The sequence below is a fragment of the Narcine bancroftii genome, chromosome 5 (assembly GCF_036971445.1).
Source record: "Narcine bancroftii isolate sNarBan1 chromosome 5, sNarBan1.hap1, whole genome shotgun sequence".
Lineage (NCBI taxonomy): Eukaryota > Metazoa > Chordata > Chondrichthyes > Torpediniformes > Narcinidae > Narcine > Narcine bancroftii.
The window spans coordinates 105,565,256-105,588,167 of NC_091473.1; the positions used below are offsets into that span (position 1 = coordinate 105,565,256).

At 39.1% G+C, this 22,912-nt stretch overlaps 1 protein-coding gene and 1 long non-coding RNA gene across 8 annotated transcripts in view; both read right to left on the reverse strand.

The window, feature by feature from the left end:
* Positions 1 to 22,912, reverse strand: part of agbl4 (AGBL carboxypeptidase 4) — a 294,365-nt gene that overhangs the window by 195,816 nt on the left and 75,637 nt on the right. The window lies entirely within an intron of this gene.
* Positions 238 to 5,774, reverse strand: LOC138763814 (uncharacterized). Its single transcript, XR_011357833.1, has 2 exons — positions 5,677 to 5,774; positions 238 to 665 (listed from the first exon to the last, which is right to left on the reverse strand). It is a non-coding gene; the product is annotated as an uncharacterized lncRNA (long non-coding RNA).

The window sequence follows — 22,912 nt, forward strand, 5'->3', positions numbered from 1 at the left end:
CCAGAAACAAAGTTAATTGTTGACATTATATATAACTACTAAAGAAAATATAAGCATTCAGGAATTGAATTCCATTTGTTTTGGTGCTTCAAACAGGCCTCAATCAGACTTGTGCACAAGTAGAATATGGCAACCCGCCAAAATGAGTACTGATCAGTGGCACTCACATCCACAGTGATGAAGTGTCTTGAGAGGTTGGTTATGTCAAAAAAAGTTACAATTGTTCACAATACTGTATTCAGATAAAGTAAATTTATTAATTTTACAGTAAGTACATATTGAAACAGTGATTGGAGCAGTTGGATCATTAACTATAAGTGCAGTTTATTGTAATGGTAATACCATCGTAAGTTCACAGAAATGTATTTTCTTATGAACCCTAATTATTGCATGTGCAGGTGTTCATTAGCTCATTTGGCCTGTGAGTAATGTCAGGTCAAGGAAGAAGCTTCAGGCTTCAAACTTTTATTCTGCTTCCATTATCTCTGATCAAGGTAGAACCACAGGGGAGTAGGGTGGCTGGCAGAGTTATGATGAGTGAGGAAGCATCCTATCCATAAAACATATTAATCAACTTCTCTTCCAGGCACATTTACAAATCTAGCTGGTCTGGACTCCATGGCGCCTGAAAAATGGATTCTCTGTCTCTTCATTCAGTCAAATGCCTTTCAGGAAAAGATATCAGCATAATAATTACTTACTGACATTGATGTTGCAATTCTAAACTCTTGATAGGGAGCTATTAAAAAGCAAGAATTCTGAGACAAACTACCATAGACTTCCAGTATTTGTGTCTAGATCTAATACATAGTCTGAAAATAAAAGAAAGCAAAAAATATTTATGACCATAAAAATATCAGCTGATGTGACAATGCTTAATATTGAAATAACTGCTAAGGGGAAAGGTGATTATATTCCCTCCTGTTGTTCCAAACCACAGATGTGGTCAATTAATCTTTAAAAAATTACCAAGAAAACGTGTTAGATTATGTAGAAAGTGACAACTCTTGATACCAATTGGAAATCTGCAATTAATCTGTTATTTGTTAAGAAAGATTTTCATAGCAAATATGTAGAATCTTTGAATACATAAAGAAAATAAATGTATCTAGTAAATAGGAGAATTGATCAACAATTTTAAGCATAATTGTAGAAAACAGAAGATTGAATATGATACTACATTATTTAATGAATTAAAAAAGCCAGTGGTATTGACTATACATTCAAGAAACATACACAATGTCTACTGTAATACAAAATGCTTGAAGTGATGACACTCCAGAAAATCTGATACCAGATTTCTATTTATATTCCTTGAAAATGGTCTTAAATTTACAAAAAGCAACTCTTGTGAAAATAATACCAAGAGATTAGTGAGAGGATAAAATCAGTGAAACAAACTAAATTACATCCACTCATTTTAGATCTATATTATTTATCTTAGTAGTTTATTGAAGGGTGGTTTAAATGCAATGAAATTATAGAAAACATAACCTTTCTGTGCAATCTTCATGCTTTAATAGATTAGCTTCATTTTCCAGAAACAATTCATTACTTCATACAGTTGTACAATTTTATGTAGTTATTTATTCACCTTAATGTAACCATACTTTAAGATATCAGCTATTATGCATTCCTAGTACTTCACCAGATTTCTATTTGGCATGGCTTTTTCAGTATTTTCCATTGCTATAAGCAACTATTTATATTGACTCTCTATATTTCCTCAGATGATCTTTGCACCAGTATGTGAAGGATTTTAACAGTTTGTAATTGATAAAATATCAATTACATCAACTTGGCAGTGTGGCGTAATCAATGACCACTCACAGACATGAAGCACATAGTCAAAGGCTTTATTGATCAGAAGACCCAAACATGCCTCTGCATGCTGCTGGCGCACATCCAAGGCAGGTATGAGGGCAGAGACAAGGGCTCTCAGCCTTTATTACTGGATCTTATGGGGAGGGCCTACAGGTACAGAAGGTGGGCCAGCCTGCCCATCCCAGTGAGGACATGCCCAGACATGTCTGCAGTTCTGTGTTCCACCATGGCAATAACTGAATTGAAGCTCCAAGCACAGAAATGGCATGATGCTCATGCTAACACCTTTTGTTTAGCAGCAAGTATGCTCTACATAGAGGGCAAGACCATGTGAAGGACTTAGGCAGATGTGTTTTGGTTGAGCTCTCCTTGAAGAGTATCAAAACTACATTAAAAATCTCAAAATCAAGAATTTTTTCACCAAAAAATGGGTAAAGCAAATACCAGGAGACCAAGGCAGCATAAAACAAAAGCTGAGGAAGTTTGTACTTGGCCAGGAACATAGAGTGAAAGCCTGAAAGAGAGTGGTGTAAGAGTGGCCTTGGAACCGGTGGACCCCGGCAGAGATGGGGAGTTGGAACTAAATATTATCCTGGAGAAAATGGAAAATTTGTAATTGATTTGCAGGCAAAACTGTAATGAGAGATATGTCTGAGAGGATAACTGAAATTAAATAAATCATTGAAGATTTAATGCAAAGAATTACCAAAGTAGAAATAGACTTGGTATACACAAGATAAGAGAAAGCTATGGAAAAAGATGTGAAGAAATGGGAGTTCGACAGACAAGGTCTGCTGGACAAGCCTGACCACATGGAGAATTTAAGAAGACGAAATAATGTTCAAATTATTGGACTGAAAGAAGGGATCGAGGGGAGAGGGCACAAAGGCTGGGAGAAGATAAATTCAGAGAAAAACTACATATTGAAAGGGCTTACCAGACCCTCAGACCCTGAAAAGTTGGCAATCAGTGACCATGACTTGTCTTGGTAAGACTTTTGAGTTACCAGGAATGAGAGACAATTCTGGAAGCAGCATATGAAGACTCTAAGCAAAATAATGGCCTGGACGAGACTGACCATGAAGAGGTGCTATTTTTTTCAAGATTTTAGTCTTAAGCAAAGGAAGGAGTTTGACAATGTAAAAAAGGCAATTGCATTCTAAAAACTTGAAATACTTGATAACGTACCACAAGACTCTGAAGGTCAAAATAGCAGAATGTAATCAGTGATTTTTCAAAACTAAGAACAAGGTGGAAGACTTCTTGCGAGGATTAAGAAGACTAAGGTTACCAAAGAAGAAGACAATAGGATTAAGTAAAAGTTGTAATTTTAAACCATCTTGTATTTATTGTTGAAAAGGAAATTTTATTGAGACTTTAGGAAAGAGAGAAAACTTGGGAAAAGTAGTAGCAAGGTGGAGACTCCGATCTAAGGGGAAGAATTGTGCCTGGAGAGGAGTATCTATAAAAGATGGCACTAAAGGAGGGAATCTTCTTCCTCAAAAGATACCGTGATCTCTTTTCGCAGGCTTTAAGTGTTTCCAGTTTGCGTCACTGCCAAGGCAGAGACATGGTATGTGTATTTTAGAGGGAAAGATCACTGTATTATTTAAATAATCAAAAAGGTTTTATTGTTAAACAATATTTGTTAAAAATTGGTATGGATAGAATGTTAAAATTCATTAGTCTTAATTTTAATGGGATAAACTGGATGTGAGTCTTGGCACACCTAAAAAAAAATTAAAGGCAGATGTAGTCTTTATACAAGAAACACATCTTAGCAAATTGGAACATGCTAAATTAAAAAGAAGATGGGTGGGACAAGTAATATCATCTTCATTCAGCTCAAAAGCAAGAGGAGAAATGATTTTAATTAATAAAAATATACCAGTAATAATAGAAGAAACAGTGACTGACCAAGCTGGAAGATTTGTAATGGCACATTGTAAAATTTATGCAGAATCATGAACATTTATGAATATTTATGAACCAAATGATGACAATGAAGCCTTTATGTAGGATACCTTTTTAAAAACAGCAAAGGGAAGACAAAATAAACTGGTTGGAGGAGATTATAATTTCTGTTTAGATCTGATATTGGATAAATCAGTGAGAATGGCAACAAGGGAAAAAGCTGCAAAAATGACATTATCATTAAGAATTTAAATTTAATTGATATATGAAGGCAATTTAACCCCATAGAAAGAGACTATTCATTTTATTCAAGAGTACATGATTCACATACAAGGATTGATTTGTTTTTAATGTCTTCCCAGTTAAAAAGTAGTGGTAAAAATGAAATATTTGGTGAGACTTTTATCAGATAATTTGCCATTAACTATTGTGATAACGGAAAAACAAGAAAGTGTGTATAGATGGTGTTTCAATGCCACACTATTGAGAAGGAAAGACTTTTGTGAGTTTATTAAGAGACAGATAGAACTATTTTGTGAAACTAATCTTTCTTCTACCGATAATAGCTTTTTAACATGGTATATGTTTAAAGATTACTTCAGAGAATAAATTATTTCCTTTACAAAAAATATTAAGAGAGAATACACAACAAAGTTGGATGGTTTGGAGAAAGATATAACTGAACTGAAAAAAAGAATATTAAGGAATGGGTTACAAGAAAAATATAGACTATTAGAGAATAAAAATGTAGAGAATGGAAAAAACTATATTCAAAACTAATCAAAAATATTGTGAAAGAGCAGAACAGACACACAAAGTTCTATCTTGGCAGGTAAAGGCAGAGGTATCATCCAGGAGAAAATAAAGACAGAGGCTGATATTATAATATACAATCAAAAAAAATGTTTTAGACAATATTACACAAAACTATATAAATCAGAATTATTAGGAGATGAAAAAGAGATGGATGAATTTTTAGCCAATATTGAACTTCCAAAATTAAAAGATAAGAGATGAGTTGATTTAGATGTCCCTTTCTTAAGAGAAGAAATTGAGAAAGATTTGGGTACTTTACAAGCTAATAAGTCTCTGTAGGAAATGAGTTTCCTCCTGAATTCTATAGACAATTTAAAGAATTGCTAATGCCGCTTATGATGGATGTATTGGACTGGGCAGTAGGAACCCAGACTCTTCCAGAATCTTTTTCAACTGTTGTAATTGCAGTACTACTGAAGAAAACTGGAGACTCATTAAAAATTTCACTATATAGAACTATATCACTCTTTAATGCTAATTATAAAATATTGGCAAAGATGTTAGCTAATAAATTGGGGCAATATCTAACAAAATTAATATATACAGATCAGGTGGGATTTGTTAAAGGAAGATGCTTTTCAAATAGTCTTGGTAGATTATTTAACATTATACATATGGCAAAATTGAAGTTGAATCTGAGTATAACAGTCTCCTTAGATGCAGAAAAATCATTTGACTGTTTAGAATGGTGTTTTCTATTTAAGGCACTGGAAATATTTAGTATAGGCAGAAAAATTATAAATTGGATAAAACTCTTTATCATAAACCACAAACCAAAATTATAACTAATCATCAGATGTCAGCAGTTTTTCCCTTGAGTAGATCGAGTAGAGAGTGGTGTCCTCTGTCCACAGCAATTTTATCCTAGTGATTGAACCACTGAAGGAGATTATAAGAAGAGATTCAGATATTAAGGGTTTCAAAGTTGTACAGGAAGAGCATAAAATTAGCTTATTTGCTGATATGTATGACTTAGCTGAGTCCTTGATAAAAAATACAAACAACATTAGAAAAATGAGGAAGAGTATCAGGTTATAAAATAAATATGCAAAAGAGTGAGATAATTCCATTGATGAATTTTGATTATGAAAGATATCAAAAAGGTAGTAGTGTGGCACTTACCAGAAAGTGAACCGGCTCTCAAAATGGTGGATGTGCTGTGGAAAATGCAGAAGATTGACCTGCATCTAACATAGGTTTTATCTGAGCAGATGACATCACTTCCTATCTGTGACAGAAGCAATGATGCATATAAGCACACAAACCTGGAGGTGTCAGTCTTGCACTAGACTCCACAGTGTGAATATCAACTTCCCCATGTATACATCAACTTAACAACGTGATCAGCGATTCCTCAATGCATACAATGTGACAGAGTATGTAGATATGTTTTTGGGAGATAAATGGGGAAAGGTTTGTTGGAGTAGGTCATATACAAACACTTTAAAACAGATCTTATTTAAAATAATGGAGCTCTGTCCCATGCTAGACATGTCGGGGCCAACAGTCTTTGCAAGAGCTTTGGAGAGGGCCCAAGTGACTTCACTTATGGATTGTTGTTTACAAAAAGGCAACAGATGAAAGATCTTGTTGGAGCTGCATATTGTTTAGAGCTGTTCTAAGAGGGTCATGTTGTTTTGCAAGCAACATGCTTCTTTCTCAGAGAGAAAGAAACAGAGACAGAGATCACTTCTTGAGTGTTACAGCCAGCAACAACAGCTTGTACTAGAACAGGACAAGCTGGCAAGCTTGTTGAAAACCCCATGTGGAAAATGGGTTGTAAGTGCTTGATTCAGCCTGGTCAAAGCCATTGTGGTTCATGCAAGAGGAGAGGACTGGCTGTCTAATGTTTCCCTTGCAATAAGAGAAACAAAAAGGTACTCTATGGTGAGCTGAAAGAAAGAAGTTATCATCTGGAGAACCCTGAAGGGGGCATGTTTCATCAGCAAGACACTGAAGTGGCTTGGTGTCCATCATCCAACAGATCTTTCTCTGAAAAACGACAAGAATCTTCCTGAGTGGTAACCATTTACCTTTCAAGCACCAAAGCCTGGTGAACTTTATAAATTTTAAATTCTGTGCACAGATTAAGAATTGCCTGCACTTAGTGAACTTGGAAGAATGAGAAGTGAGATTGAACTGTGAACCAAAGAACTTTTCTGAACTTACACACAAATACGTGCGCTTCGAATTATAAGGGGGGGTTAAGTTAGGTTAAGTAAATCAATAGTGATAGGTTAAAGTGTGATTCTATTTTCATGTTTAAAGATAATTAAAAGCTACTTTTGTTTAAGTAACAATTTGTCTTGGTGAATATCTATTGCTGGTGGGTTTTGGGATTCTCTGGGCTCGTAATAACACCGATGTCTATAGCAGCTCAGTATAGAATACTTTGCCACATTGGAGGAGAGCAAGTATATGGTGCTCAAGAGTCTGCTAATACATACCTTTGGCATCTTAGGACGTGAGTAAGCAGTCTGTTTACTTCACTTGAATGGTTTGGGAGACAGGACCCCTTCCATGCTCATGAATGAAATACTGGCACAATTGGAAGGGCATAGGCCCAGCCTTATGTTTGAGCAGGCTTTCTTAGAGAAATTTCCAGAAGATACCCACATGCTGCTGGCCGATGAGGATATCAGTGACCACCAGAGAGTCGCGGCCCTTGTTGACATTCTATGGCAGGCTAAGCAAGAAAGCGTGACATCCGTAGAACAGGTCACCAGATTCCGCTCACAGCAGCAGGACCATGCAATTCCAACATTAGACCAGCAGCAGGGTCAATCAAACCCATTGTCAGACCGCCAGTCAGCCAGGAGACATCGGGACAAAAATAGCACCCTTGGTGTTTCTACCATCAACAATGGGGAGCAGAGGAGTCACGTGATGGAGTAGTGGCCGGACGGTGAACTCCAGCCCTCTCCAGAAAAGTCGGGAAAAACAAGAGAAAATACAAAGGCACAGAAATACAAGTTAAAGAAAAGTGAGTATAAAGGTGGAAAGAAGATGGAGACAAAAGGAGAAAAATCAAAATCAACGGAAAGAAGAGAGGAAGAGAAGACAACGGAGGAAAAAGGTGAAGGCCTTACCTGTCCGAAGAGGCCCGCTGTGGAGAGAAGACCCCACTACCTCAGGTCGGTAGAAAAAGAACTACAACAATGGCTCACAGAGCCGAGTAAAAGTGCGCAACCGCGCATGCGCGACTCCTCGCGCATGCGCGATGCGCATAAAAAAAACACACCGACGGGAGGGGGGACCAGCTGGGGAGTCGATCTCCACAGCCGGCAACGACAGCTGCAGAACACCTGCAGCAAGAAGAGACCACAGAAGACAATGGAAACAAGAAAGAAGAGGAGGAAAGGGCAGCAAAGAAACAACAGATGGCCAACCTAGAGGAAGAAGAAGAGGAAGAATACAGTGAAATAGATAAAGGGAAAGGCAAGGTAAAGGATATACTTGCTCTTGTTAGAGGATACATGGAGTCATTTAAAGAATGGCAAACACAGGAATTCAATGATTTAAGAAGAAGAATAAACAACACAGAAAAGAAAATAAATAAAATGGATATGACCTTAACAGAAATGGGGAAAAAAATGGACAAGATGGAAGAGCGGGCAGTAGCAGCAGAAATGGAGGTAGAAGACTTAAAAAAGAAATTGGAGGAATCTAATAAAAAAACTAAAGAGACACAAGAATTACTAGCCCAAAAAATAGATATAATGGAAAATTATAACAGAAGAAATAACATAAAGATAGTGGGCCTTAAGGAAGATGAAGAAGGCAAGAATATGAGGGAGTTTATAAAAGAATGGATCCCTAAGGCCCTAGGATGTCCAGAACTACAGCAAGAAATGGAAATAGAAAGGGCACATAGAGTTTTGGCCTCTAAACCACAACCACAACAAAAACCAAGATCTATTGTAGTAAAATTCCTAAGATATACTACAAGAGAAAAGGTACTGGAGAAGACAATGGAAAAAGTAAGAGAGGGCAACAAACCACTGGAGTATAAAGGGCAAAAAATCTTCATTTATCCAGATATAAGCTTTGAACTCCTAAAGAAGAGAAAAGAGTTCAATACAGCAAAAGCGATTTTATGGAAGAAAGGATATAAATTTACACTGAAGCATCCTGCGGTATTGAAAATATTTATTCCAGGACAACAAAACAGACTATTCTCGGATCCAGAAGAAGCACGAAAATTTGCAGAACAATTACAAAAATAGACTGAGGGATGAAGACGGGTAATGAGAGCAAAAATTATCACGATTGATATGTATGTGGGTAAAGACAAAAATAGACTGAGGGATGAAGACGGGTAAGGAGGGTAAAAATGACCACGATTGATATGTATGCGGGTAAAGAGGTATAAGAGTGAATAGAGACAATGGGCATATGTGAAAGTATCTGTAATTAGAGGAAAACATAGAGAGTATAGACAAGAATTAATAAGGGAAGGTAATGGAATAGAGAGAATAAGGAGGGAATTAAAAGAGTGACCTTTGTGACATATAAAAAGCGAAATCTTTTCTGGGGGGGGCTGGGTGGGGGAAAAGAGCGGTCACTGCAAAATCAGTTGACGCTTGCGAGTGGATTCGCAAATCCAAATGGAGAGGGGAGATGTGGTTGTCCGACAAGGGATAAAGGGCAACTCAGGAGGGGAAGGGGAGATTGGGGATAAAGAAGATAGAAATAGGAGAATAAGGAAAATGTTGGATGTTGTAGGAATGTTGTCTGGTAAAGAGTTGAAAATAAGAAAACAAAAATGGAAAAGGAGGAAAGGTAATGATGGAAAAATGGAAAGAGAAGATAAACAAAATATAAAATGGCTACGCTGAACTATTACTTTTACTTTGGCTTGGCTTCGCGGACGAAGATTTATGGAGGGGGTAAAAAGTCCACGTCAGCTGCAGGCTCGTTTGTGGCTGACCAGTCCGATGCGGGACAGGCAGACACGATTGCAGCGGTTGCAAGGGAAAATTGGTTGGTTGGGGTTGGGTGTTGGGTTTTTCCTCCTTTGCCTTTTGTCAGTGAGGTGGGCTCTGCGGTCTTCTTCAAAGGAGGCTGCTGCTCGCCAAACTGTGAGGCGCCAAGATGCACGGTTTGAGGCGTTATCAGCACACTGGCGGTGGTCAATGTGGCAGGCACCAAGAGATTTCTTTAGGCAGTCCTTGTACCTTTTCTTTGGTGCACCTCTGTCACGGTGGCCAGTGGAGAGCTCGCCATATAATACGATCTTGGGAAGGCGATGGTCCTCCATTCTGAAGACGTGACCCATCCAGCGCAGCTGGATCTTCAGCAGCGTGGACTCGATGCTGTCGACCTCTGCCATCTCGAGTACCTCGACGTTAGGGGTGTGAGCGCTCCAATGGATGTTGAGGATGGAGCGGAGACAACGCTGGTGGAAGCGTTCTAGGAGCCGTAGGTGGTGCCGGTAGAGGACCCATGATTCGGAGCCGAACAGGAGTGTGGGTATGACAACGGCTCTGTATACGCTTATCTTTGTGAGGTTTTTCAGTTGGTTGTTTTTCCAGACTCTTTTGTGTAGTCTTCCAAAGGCGCTATTTGCCTTGGCGAGTCTGTTGTCTATCTCATTGTCGATCCTTGCATCTGATGAAATGGTGCAGCCGAGATAGGTAGACTGGTTGACCGTTTTGAGTTTTGTGTGCCCGATGGAGATGTGGGGGGGCTGGTAGTCATGGTGGGGAGCTGGCTGATGGAGGACCTCAGTTTTCTTCAGGCTGACTTCCAGGCCAAACATTTTGGCAGTTTCCGCAAAGCAGGACGACAAGCGCTGAAGAGCTGGCTCTGAATGGGCAACTAAAGCGGCATCATCTGCAAAGAGTAGTTCACGGACAAGTTTCTCTTGTGTCTTGGTGTGAGCTTGCAGGCGCCTCAGATTGAAGAGACTGCCATCCGTGCGGTACCGGATGTAAACAGCGTCTTCATTGTTGGGGTCTTTCATGGCTTGGTTCAGCATCATGCTGAAGAAGATTGAAAAGAGGGTTGGTGCGAGAACACAGCCTTGCTTCACGCCATTGTTAATGGAGAAGGGTTCAGAGAGCTCATTGCTGTATCTGACCCGACCTTGTTGGTTTTCGTGCAGTTGGATAATCATGTTGAGGAACTTTGGGGGACATCCGATGCGCTCTAGTATTTGCCAAAGCCCTTTCCTGCTCACGGTGTCGAAGGCTTTGGTGAGGTCAACAAAGGTGATGTAGAGTCCTTTGTTTTGTTCTCTGCACTTTTCTTGGAGCTGTCTGAGGGCAAAGACCATGTCAGTGGTTCCTCTGTTTGCGCGAAAGCCGCACTGTGATTCTGGGAGAATATTCTCGGCGACACTAGGTATTATTCTATTTAGTAGAATCCTAGCGAAGATTTTGCCTGCAATGGAGAGCAACGTGATTCCCCTGTAGTTTGAGCAGTCTGATTTCTCGCCTTTGTTTTTGTACAGGGTGATGATGGTGGCATCACGAAGATCCTGAGGCAGTTTACCTTGGTCCCAACAAAGCTTGAAAAACTCATGCAGTTTGGCATGCAGAGTTTTGCCACCAGCCTTCCAGACTTCTGGGGGGATTCCATCCATACCTGCTGCTTTGCCACTTTTCAGTTGTTCGATTGCCTTATATGTCTCATCCAGGGTGGGAACCTCATCCAGCTCTAGCCTTAAGGGCTGTTGAGGGAGCTGGAGCAGGGCGGAATCTTGGACTGAGCGGTTGGTACTGAAAAGAGATTGGAAGTGTTCTGACCATCGGTTGAGGATGGAGATCTTGTCGCTGAGGAGGACTTTGCCGTCTGAGCTGCGCAGCGGGCTTTGGACTTGGGGTGAGGGGCCGTACACAGCCTTTAGAGCCTCGTAGAAACCCCTGAAGTCGCCAATGTCCGCGCTGAGCTGTGTTCGTTTGGCGAGGCTAGTCCACCACTCATTTTTGATCTCCCGGAGTTTGCGCTGAAGATGGCTGCATGCGCGACGGAAGGCTTGTTTTTTCTCTGGACAGGACGGCTTTGTAAGGTGAGCCTGGTGGGCAGCTCGCTTCTTTGCCAGCAGCTCCTGGATTTCCTGGCTGTTTTTGTCAAACCAGTTTTTCCTGGAGGAGAAGCCCAGTACCTCTTCAGTGGATTGCAGTATGGTAGTCTTCAACTGATCCCAGAGGGTTTCAGGGGACGGGTCCGTGAGGCGGGTTGCAACGTCGAGCTTTGCTTTGAGGTTTGCCTGGAAGTTTCCTCTCGCTTCGTCTGACTGCAGTTTTCCAACATTGAACCTCTTTCTGGGGGCTTTATTGTTCCTGGGCTTTGGCTTGAAGTGAAGGTTGAGCTTGCAGCGAACCAGCCGGTGGTCAGTGTGGCATTCCGCGCTAGGCATGACCCTGGTGTGGAGCACATCTTGTTTGTCACTTTCTCGCACCAGGATGTAGTCCAGGAGGTGCCAGTGTTTGGATCGGGGATGCATCCAGGCTAAATATTAATGGAATACATAACCAAATTAAAAGGAAGAAACTACTAAATTTACTGAAAAAGGAAAAAATAGATATAGCATTTGTCCAAGAAACACACTTAACTGAATTGGAGCACAAGAAATTAAAGAGAGATTGGGTAGGACATGTAACAGCAGCATCGTATAATTCAAAAGCAAGAGGAGTGGCTATATTAATTAGCAAAAATGTGCCATTTAAAATAGAAGAGGAAATAATAGATCCAGCAGGGAGATATGTTATGATAAAATGTCAGATATATTCAGAGCTTTGGAATCTACTTAATATATATTCACCTAACGAAGAAGATCAAAAGTTTATGCAAGATATCTTTTTGAAGGTAGCTAATACGCAAGGGAACATACTAATAGGAGGGGATTTCAATCTGAATTTGGATCCAAATATGGATAAAACGGGGAAAAAAATTAACAGGAAGAACAAAGTAACCAAATTTATAATTAAATCAATGCAAGAAATGAAACTTGTGGACATATGGAGGAAACAAAACCCAAAAGAAAAGGAATACTCACACTACTCGACTAGACATAAAACATACTCAAGGATAGACCTATTCCTGTTATCAGCCCACATTCAAGGGAGAGTTAGGAAAACGGAATATAAAGCTAGACTATTATCGGACCACTCACCCCTGTTATTGGCAATAGAGCTAGAGGACATCCCTCCAAGAATGTATAGATGGAGATTAAACCCCATGCTACTTAAAAGACAGGATTTTAGAGAATTTATTGAAAAACAATTAAAAATGTACTTTGAAGTAAATACGGAATCAGTGGAAGATAAGTTTATACTATGGGACGCAATGAAAGCATTCATTAGAGGGCAAATAATAAGTTATGCAACCAAGATGAAGAAGGACTATAATCAGGAAACAGAGCAGTTGGAAAGGGAAATAATAAACATAGAAAAAAAATTAGCAATAAAGGAAGATACAACCAAAAGAAGAGAATTGGCGGATAAAAAAATAAAATATGAAACATTACAAACATATAAGGTGGAGAAGAATATAATGAAGACAAAACAGAAATATTATGAACTAGGTGAAAAAACACACAAAATCTTAGCATGGCAGCTTAAGACAGAGCAAACTAAGAAAATGGTATTGGCAACAAGGAAAAAAGACAAACAAATTACATATAATCCAAAAGAAATTAAGGAAAACTTCAGAGAATTCTATGAACAATTATACCGAACCGAAAACGAAGGGAAAGAAGGGAAAATAGATGAATTTTTGACTAAAATTGAACTACCAAAACTACAAATAGAGGAACAAAATAAATTAACAGAACCATTTGGAACAGTAGAAATACAAGAGATAATAAAAAATTTACCAAATAATAAGACACCAGGAGAGGATGGACTCCCAATAGAATTCTACAAAACATTTAAAGACCTAATAATACCGCCCCTCCTGGATGTAATCAACCAGATTGATGAGACACAAAACTTACCAGATTCATGTAAAACAGCAATAATTACAGTGATACTAAAACAAGGGAAAGATCCACTCTCACCAGCGTCATATAGACCAATATCTCTGCTAAACACAGATTATAAGATAATAGCTAAACTATTAGCAAACAGATTAGCAGAACAGGTACCGAAAATGGTAAATTTAGACCAAACTGGATTTATCAAAAAAAGACGCACAACAGACAATATTTGTAAATTTATTAACTTAATTCATGCAGTAGAAGGAAATAAAGCACCGGCAGTAGCAGTTGCTTTAGACGCAGAGAAGGCCTTCGACAGAGTAGAATGGAATTACTTGTTCAAAGTATTGCAAAAATTCAGTTTACCGGAGAAGTATATTAATTGGATTAAAGCATTATATAAGGGACCGTTAGCGAAAGTGACAGTAAATGGACATGTATCAAAGCAATTTAACTTAAGCAGGTCAACGCGGCAGGGATGCCCACTATCACCATTATTGTTTGCGCTAGCTATAGAACCACTAGCAGAATCGATAAGAAGAGATAATAATATAAAAGGAATAAAAATAAAAGACAGGGAATATAAAATCAGTCTGTTTGCGGATGATGTGATAGTGTACTTAACAGAACCAGAACTATCAATAAAAGAACTATATAAGAAATTGAAGGAATATGGAGAAGTGTCGGGATACAAGATAAACGTAAATAAAAGTGAAGCAATGCCTATGAATAACGCGGATTTCTCAAAATTTAAGGAGGAATCCCCATTCAGATGGCAAACGCAGGCAATAAGATACCTAGGTGTGCAAATAAACAAAAATCTAGGCCAATTATATAAACTCAATTACAATCCACTAATGAAAAAATTACAGGACGATTTAGAGCATTGGAAAGAGCTACCACTAACACTGATAGGAAGGATAAACTGTATTAAAATGAACATTTTTCCAAGGATACTATACTTATTTCAGGCATTGCCAATACAACTGACAGAAAAATTCTTCAAAGAGTTAAAGAAAATAATAAGGAGATTTTTATGGAGAGGGGGGAAACCGAGGATAGCACTAGATAAATTAACAGAATGGTATAAACAAGGAGGCTTACAATTGCCAAACTTCAAAAATTATTATAGAGCCGCACAATTAAGGTACCTATCAGATTTTTATCAAACAAGGGAAAAACCAGACTGGACGAGACTAGAATTAGATAAAATAGGGGAAAAGATACCTGAACACATATTATATAAATGGGACGAAAAATTGGTACAACATAGAACTTCTCCAGTATTACACCATCTCCTCAATATATGGAAGAAGATTCATGTAGAAAGAAATAAAATAAATTACCAAATACCAAAACTAATATTGACGCAAAATAAGCTACTCCCTTTTACAATAGACAACCTTGCCTTTAGAAAATGGGAAAAAAAAGGGATTAAAAGAATAGAAAATTGTTTTTCAGGAAGTAGATTCTTATCCTTTGAACAAATGAGAGATAAGTACAATATAACTGGAGATACAGCGCTGGCATATTACCAACTGAGATCCTACTTGAAAGATAAATTAGGAAGCAACTTGAGTTTACCAGAGGGAAGTAACCTTGAATATGTGATTACAGATACAATGTTAATCAAAAGATTTATAAAAAATATGTATATTAAACTGCAAGAAAAGGAGAATGAGGAAACAAATGGTAAAACTAAACAAAAATGGGAACAAGATTTAAATATAAAGATAAAAAAGGAAACATGGGAGAAGTTATGCTCTGGAACGATGAGAAATACAATAAATACGAGGCTGCGTATGATACAATATAATTGGTTACACAGACTATACATTACACCGCAAAAGTTAAATAAATGGGACCCAACAGTATCTGATAGATGTTTTCGATGTAAAAAAGAAAGGGGAACAACAATTCATGCAATCTGGACATGTGAGAGAGTAGAAAAATTTTGGGATGATCTCAATCAGATATTAAATAAAATAACAGAAAACAATATACCAAAGAATCCAGAGATCTTTCTCCTAAGTAACATAAAAAATAAAGAATTTGGAATTGACTTGGAAGATGCACAAAAAAGATTTGTTAAGATAGCCCTAGCCGTAGCAAAAAAATGTATTATGTCAACCTGGAAATTGGAAGATAAGTTGAAAATACAACAATGGTATATAGAAATGAATAAATGTATTCCATTAGAAAAAATAACATATAGTTTAAGAAATAATATTGAAATATTCGAACAAGTATGGGAGCCTTACATTAAATACAATAGCGAAAACCTACCGGGAACAAACATTACCTAAGTTGATGGAAGGAGAAGAAAAGAAAAGAATGGACTCAGTAGAATTTCTGGTGTATTTTTGTTGAATGACAACATTGTCTAACTGAATTAATGCAACCTAGATTGTATACCTAAAATGGATGAGAGGGGGGGGTGGGGGGGTGGCTTGGGAGGAGGGAGGGGGGAGGGAGAAAAAGTCACTGTAAATGTGTGGAAAAGAAAAAGTGTATATCATGGCTATTGTGATTTATGGTGTGAAAAAAAAGTAAAAAAAAAACAAAAAAAAACAATGGGGAGCAGAAGCTCACCGCTGCCGACCTCCCTGTGCATTTCAGGGAAACGCTGGGGCCAGCCTTCACTAATGGTTGTGATGGTTGGTCACCGAGACAGCCTTTTATATATCTGGGATTGACATTCTGGGTTGCGTTTCTTTGTGGATAAAGGGGCTGAGATCAGCATGCTTCCCCCTTCGGGGCGTGTTACATGTAACAGAAAACCAGGGCCATCATTGAAAGCTGAAAACTACAACACTATCCAGACATTTGGCATATGTAGGATCCCACTTCAGTTCGCCAATACTAAGTTCACGTGGACATTCATATTGGCCGTGATCGCAGAACTGCTACTGGGGGCTGATTTTCTCAGAGCACATGGCCTGCTGGTTGATCTAGAGGGACAAAGGCTCGTTCATAATAACACTTTCCAGACCTTCGCCCTAGGTGAGGCCAAGCTGCCAGCCCCACATTTAGATTCTGTTACTCTTTCAGAGAATGAGTTTGCCAGGTTGTTGGTGGAATTCCCTGCAATAATTATACCACAATTCACTGCAGCGACACCAACCGAAGTGCCACCACTGCACACCAGAACTCATAGGCTCCCTTCAGATAAACTTTGTCTGGCCAAAGAGGAGTTTGAAATGATAGAGGACATGGGTATTATACAACGGTTCAATAGCTCCTGCACCTCCCTGCTCCACATGGTACCCAAGGCTTCAGGTGGATGGAGACCCCGTGGTGATTACCGCAGGTTGAATGACATTACTGCACTGGACTGCTACCTGGTACTGTATTTACAGGATACACCCTTTGGCCTTTTTGAATTTAGAAAAATGCCTTTTGGGCTCATGAATGCCGCACACACTTTCCAATGTTTAATGGACGGAGTGGGACACGATCTTGATTTTACCTTCATATACCTAGACAATATACTTATCGCTAACTGTAGTTGTCAGGAACATCTATCCCATCTGTGTAAGCTTTTTACTCATTTGATTGAGTTTGAGCTGACCATCAAAGCAGACATGTGTCAATTCAGGTTAGTGACCATCGACTTTCTGGGGGATAGAATTACAAACACAGAGCAAAGCCATTAGGTCAAGGTGATCCAGGCATTCGCTAACTCCAGCACAGTTAAAGGCCTCCTTTGTTGGAATGGTGAACTTTATCGCCAGTTTCTACCATCAGCAGCTCCATCATGCGTCCTCTCTTCGCCCCTTAGTCAAGCAAGGCAAGAGATGTCACTTGGGATGAAGAATCGTTGGCAGCATTCAAGGACACCAAGGAAGCAATGGCTATTGCTACATTGTTGCTCAACCCAAGAATGGATGTCCCAACAGCTCTGACAGTGGATGCATTCTGTACAAGTTGGAGGGGAAATTATTGGCACCTTAGACCACCAGAACTCAAGTACAATGCTTTTGATCAAGATTTATTGGCACTGTACCTAGCTATCAGACATTTCAGGTACTTTCTAGAGGGCAGGCATTTTACAACTTACATTTGCCTTCACTAAGGTATCAGAACCATGATCGGCTCATTACAGAGACATTTATCATATATTTCTGAGTTCACGATTGCCATCAAACACATCTCAGGAAAGGCCAATGTAGAGGCAGATGCACTGTCTCATCTGGCTATATAATCTATGCAGACCTTAGCCCAAGGCGTGGACTATGTTGCGCTCGTGAAAGCGCAACAGGCAGACAAAGAAATTCCGACATACGGAACAGGAGACTTGAACCTGCAGCTGGAATAAATTCTGGTAGGCCTGGGGAGCTCAAACTCCTGTGTGACATATCTACAGGTTGTCCTTGCCCAATCATTCCAGTGGCTTGGAGGCAGAAGGTATTTGACACGGTACATGGGTTGGCACATCCATCAATCAGAACTGTCAGGATGGTAACCAACAGATTTGTGTCGTTTGAAAACAGGTCACCAACTGGTTAAAGACATGCACTTGTTGTCAGACATCCAAAGTCCAGCAACAAACGAAAGCCCCTCTACAATCTTTTGAGACGACATATTGGAGGTTTAACCACATACACATGGACATTGTAGGCCCCCTGCTGATGTCATGTGGTTCCTGGTTTCTTCTCATGATAGTGGATCAGGCCATGTGATGGCCAGAGGAAGTTCGACTGGCAGAGATAACTACTGACGCCTGTGCCAGGGCCCCCATTTCCACTTGGATAACACGTTTTGGTCTTCAAGCACACATCACATCTGACAGGGGTGCCTAATTCACATCAAATCTATGGTCAGCAATGGCCACCCAGCTTGGAACCAAGTTGCACCACACAACTGCGTACCACCCACAATCCATCGGACTAGTAGAAAGGTTCCACAGGCATTTGAAATCAGCCCTAATGGCATGTCTGCAGGGTTGACAAATTGCCGTGGGTACTCTTGGGCATAGGAACAGTACCTAAGGACGATATATGTGCCTTATAAGCAGAGCTGGTCTAGGGCACGCCCCTGATGGTTCCAGGCGAATTTGTTTCAGACTTTCAAAGATGGGAGGAGATGCCCACAGTGGTCCAAAGGAAGCTCCATGAGTAGCTTGGTCCTTTAGCGCCCATTCCGATATTTCAATATGGTCTGCAAGTACAAGGACTGCAAGTATATTTTTGTACAGAAAGGAGTACACCAAGCACCACTCCAGCATCCGTATGTGGGTCCCTTCGAGGTATTAAGACACAATGGTTCAATGTACATTTTGGACAACAGAGGTAAAGAGGAAGCTTTTGCAATTGACCGCCTCAAACCTTCCCATCTGGATCTGGATGGACCAGTCAGATTCAGGCATCTCGACAGATAGGAAAGCTGCCCAAACAAAAAGAAATACAGACTTTGGGGGTCCACAGTGGGATTGCTGGTTCTGGGGGGGGGGGGGGGGGGTGGTTATCATGTATCCACCCACTTACCATCAAGCAAACTTCACTGTAGTAGATTTAAATGGAAGACAGATGGAATCAAATATTTAGGAATAATGACATAATAATTTACAGAACATATAAATGTAATTATACTCATCTTTTAGATAAAATAGAGAAAGATTTACAGAATGGAAAGACTTGCTGATTACTTTTGTGGGAAGAGTAAATTATGTTAAAATGAATATGATGCCAAGATTACATTATCTTATGCAAGATTATTAATAGAGAAACACCCATTTTGAAACACTTAATGCAGCTTTGGAATAAGGTTGATAAAGATATTGGAGGAGGAGGTTTAATGTCAAGAAGAACATCTTTATTTCAAAATAGGCATTCCATTTTCTATGGGAAATCAATTTTTAATGATTTGCCAAAATCATGGTATTAGGAAGATTAAAGATTGTTTTGAGGCTGTAAAATTTATTAATTTTAGTAGAATAGAGGAAAAATTTAAAGTACTGGAAAATACTCAATTTTGTTATAATCAAATTATGAGGTTCTTTCATTAAATGTTTAGTCAAGATTTATTATTACCAGTAAAAACGGAGGTAGAATCAGTGTTATGTACTGGAGATATAAAGAAATTTATTTAAAATATGTATAAATTATTGTAAAAGAAATGTCAGAAGGAAGGGACATAGATGGGAAGTAGATTTAAATAAGCAAATAGATTTTAAAAATGGATTGAGATGTGTAGAGAAAGTATGAAATGTACAATAAATGTGATATAGGTTGGTTCAGTATAATTTTATACATCAATTATATTTGACATCATAAAAGTTTCATGAAATGAATCATATTTATTCAGATTTATGTTTTAGATGTGGACAAGATGTTGGTACATTTTGCATTCAACTTTCCACAATTGAACCTTTTTGGTTCGCAATAGGTAATTTATTAGAATGAATAATGGGGGTAAAATTCCAACAGAATCCAATGCTGTTTTTATCAGAAGAATAATTTGAAATTGTATATATATCAAGTGAAATTTGTTCAAATTGCTCTAGTGATAGCTACAAAATGTATTGCAATAACTTGGAAGTCAGATTTGAGATTGGATCTCAAAATATCATCAAAATATTAACAAGGAAAACAGGGGTGGCCTTCACGGAATACTCAAAGTTTTGTCTTTTGGATAACTTTATTGAAATAAACACTAGATTAACTAAATTCCAAATTTAATTTGTTAAAATAACCTTAGCAATGGCTAAGAAATATATTGCAATTACTTGGAAATCCGACTCTTCTCTACATATAGCACAATGGACTGCAGAGATGAATATTTGAAAAAAATTACATGTAACTTAAAGAAAAAATGACATTTATTAAGATATGGTAGCCATATTTGGATCATATAGAGGCACAATTATAACTACAATAATAAAAAGGACAATAATATATGCTGCTATAGTACAAATACAATAATTTCCACATATAGAATTTTTTATGGTTAATATAAATATGAGCCCTGATGGTGTGTGAATTTATATTACAAAAGGGCGGGAGGATTTGACAGATTATATTGTGTTTTATATTGTATATAGATATGTTTAAAAGGAGATAACTTGGGGCAGGTTTTTTAGTGTAGGTCACTGTATGTGACAATCACTTCAAAACAGATCTAATTTAAAATATTGGAGCTCTGCTCAAGCTGCACTGGCTGTCTCTGAGTGCCTTTGCAAAGGTTTTGGGGAGTGCCTATAGAGATTTCACTACTGGATTGTTGTTTTGAAAAGCAACAGGTGAAAGAACTCAGAGGATTAAGTTTGGAGCCGCAGTCTGTCTGAGTGCAGGTTGCTGTTCTAAGAGGGTCATGTGGATTTGCAAAACAGAGAAAGTCAAACAGGTTTTTCTCAGAGAGAGAGAGAGAAAGAGAAGGCCCTTTCAGGTGGACCCTCCACCTTGAGGGCGGTGGCAGGAACAGATCTTAACCTGCAGATTCACCTTTCAGGTGGCAGCCCTAAAGGCTGCTGCAGCATTGCCTGGTCCATCTGAAAGGGCCTATTCATATCCAGAGGCACCATGGAGCACTTCTGGATCTGATGAAGGTGGGATGACTGGTGCCGCAGCGCCACCCATCATAAATATGTGGTATAGCAATGGCCGTCTTCCCTACCCATACCCCACTCAGATGGAACCACTCTGTGTTTCCCACATAGTTCCAGCTGCATGGGGGATTATGGGTAGGGAACACCACTATTATTATGCTGCATTTTGAGCCACAGAGATCGGCATTGGTGAAGGAGCAGCCATCCAGGCTGTGACTGCCTGCACCAGCCGCCCCCCGATATTCCCCTGCCGGCCGCTCCTGCCCTGTCGGCCCCCATGTCCTCCCCTCCCCAGTAGGGCAGGGTCTGTCAGGCAGCAGGGCGGGGGGGCTGTCAGGCAGTGGGGAGTGTCCTTCAGGTCGTGTGGCGGGGGCTGTCAGGCAGCAGGGAGTTGGGTCGCTGGCTAATAGAGACATCAACCTGTCCCCAGGCAGCCGTTTACAGTGGCTGCACATTCCAGTGACTTGCTGGAGCCCGAAACTCCGCCAATTATCCCTCCCCGAGAAGGGTTGGTGTCGGTGCCTTAGAGGTGCTTTCGGAGCATTCATTTGACTATGTCTGTAGCCATCTGGGGGGAGAATATGCGGCTTTACAATAGGGTGTTCAGGCCACCTAAAAGGGCCTAGAAAGAGTTCTATAGAGCTAGAGTGCAGCAGCAGCATCTGGGACTAGAACATGACAAGTTGGCAAGCTTGTAAAAAAAAAACATTTTAAAGACAGCTTGTGAGTTCTTAGTTCAAGCTGATCTGCCTAATGATTCATTTGAAATAAGAGAAACAAAATGAAAACTGTGATGATCTGAAAGAAATAGGTTATCATCTGAAAATCCCTGATGGGCAAGTTTCTTCGGCAAGATGCTGACATGGCTGATTAAAAGGAATCAGTTTGTGTCCAGCGAACAACAAATCTCTCTGTAACAAACAAAAACCTTCCTGAGCAGTAACCATTACCTTTCAAGCACAAGGGCCTGGTGAAATTCATAAATGTTAAATTCTGTGCACTGTATAAGAATTGCCTGTCACATACACACACACTTTAATATTGGAGCGCTTACTATGAATATGTATGAGAAAAAAACCAAAATATTAAAAAAAGTATGCTCTACATCAGTGGTTCCCAACCTTTTTCTTCCAACTCACATACCACTATGTCATTCTCTATGTCATTGGTGATCTGTGATTAGTAAGGGATTGCTTTATGTGAGTGGGAAGGGAAGGTTGAGAATCACTGCTCTAGACCCAATTGTTACTGAAATATTTGGCTTGAGAAAATTTGTCATTGGCCCATTTCCTTTGGAGATAGGAAACCATGCACATAATGAGTCAATTAGGTATGATTAAAACATTGGTTTTCAAATTTTTTCTTTCCACCCACATACCAGCTCAAGCAATCTCTTACTAATCATAGAGCACCTATGGCATAGGGTATACTTAAAGTGGTATGGGAGTGAAAAGAAAAAGAAAAAAAAACACTGCTCTACATACTACTTACTCTGGAGATGAATATGAACAGCCCAATGACAAACATTCAAATCACTGAATTTTAATAATTTGAGAGGAATCAGATAGCTTGCTATATTTTTGTTTAACTTTACAAATATTCAGATCAGGATAACAACTCTCCCAGTTTTTGTAGCAAAAATATTCAGTTGTCTGAAATTAAGCAATAACTTAATAAAACCAATTCTAGATAACATTACCTTAAATCCAACCTGCCAATTTTGAGGGTATCTGGACACTCAGTGGAATCAACTGAGTTGTGTTATTCTGTTCTTTGAAGATTCAAAAGAAAAAGTGTAAACATTTTTTTCAGAACATCTTCAAGCTTGTTAGTTTAAAGTTACTCTGACAGAGGTGCCAGAATCAGAATTAGAATTTATTGTCATGAAC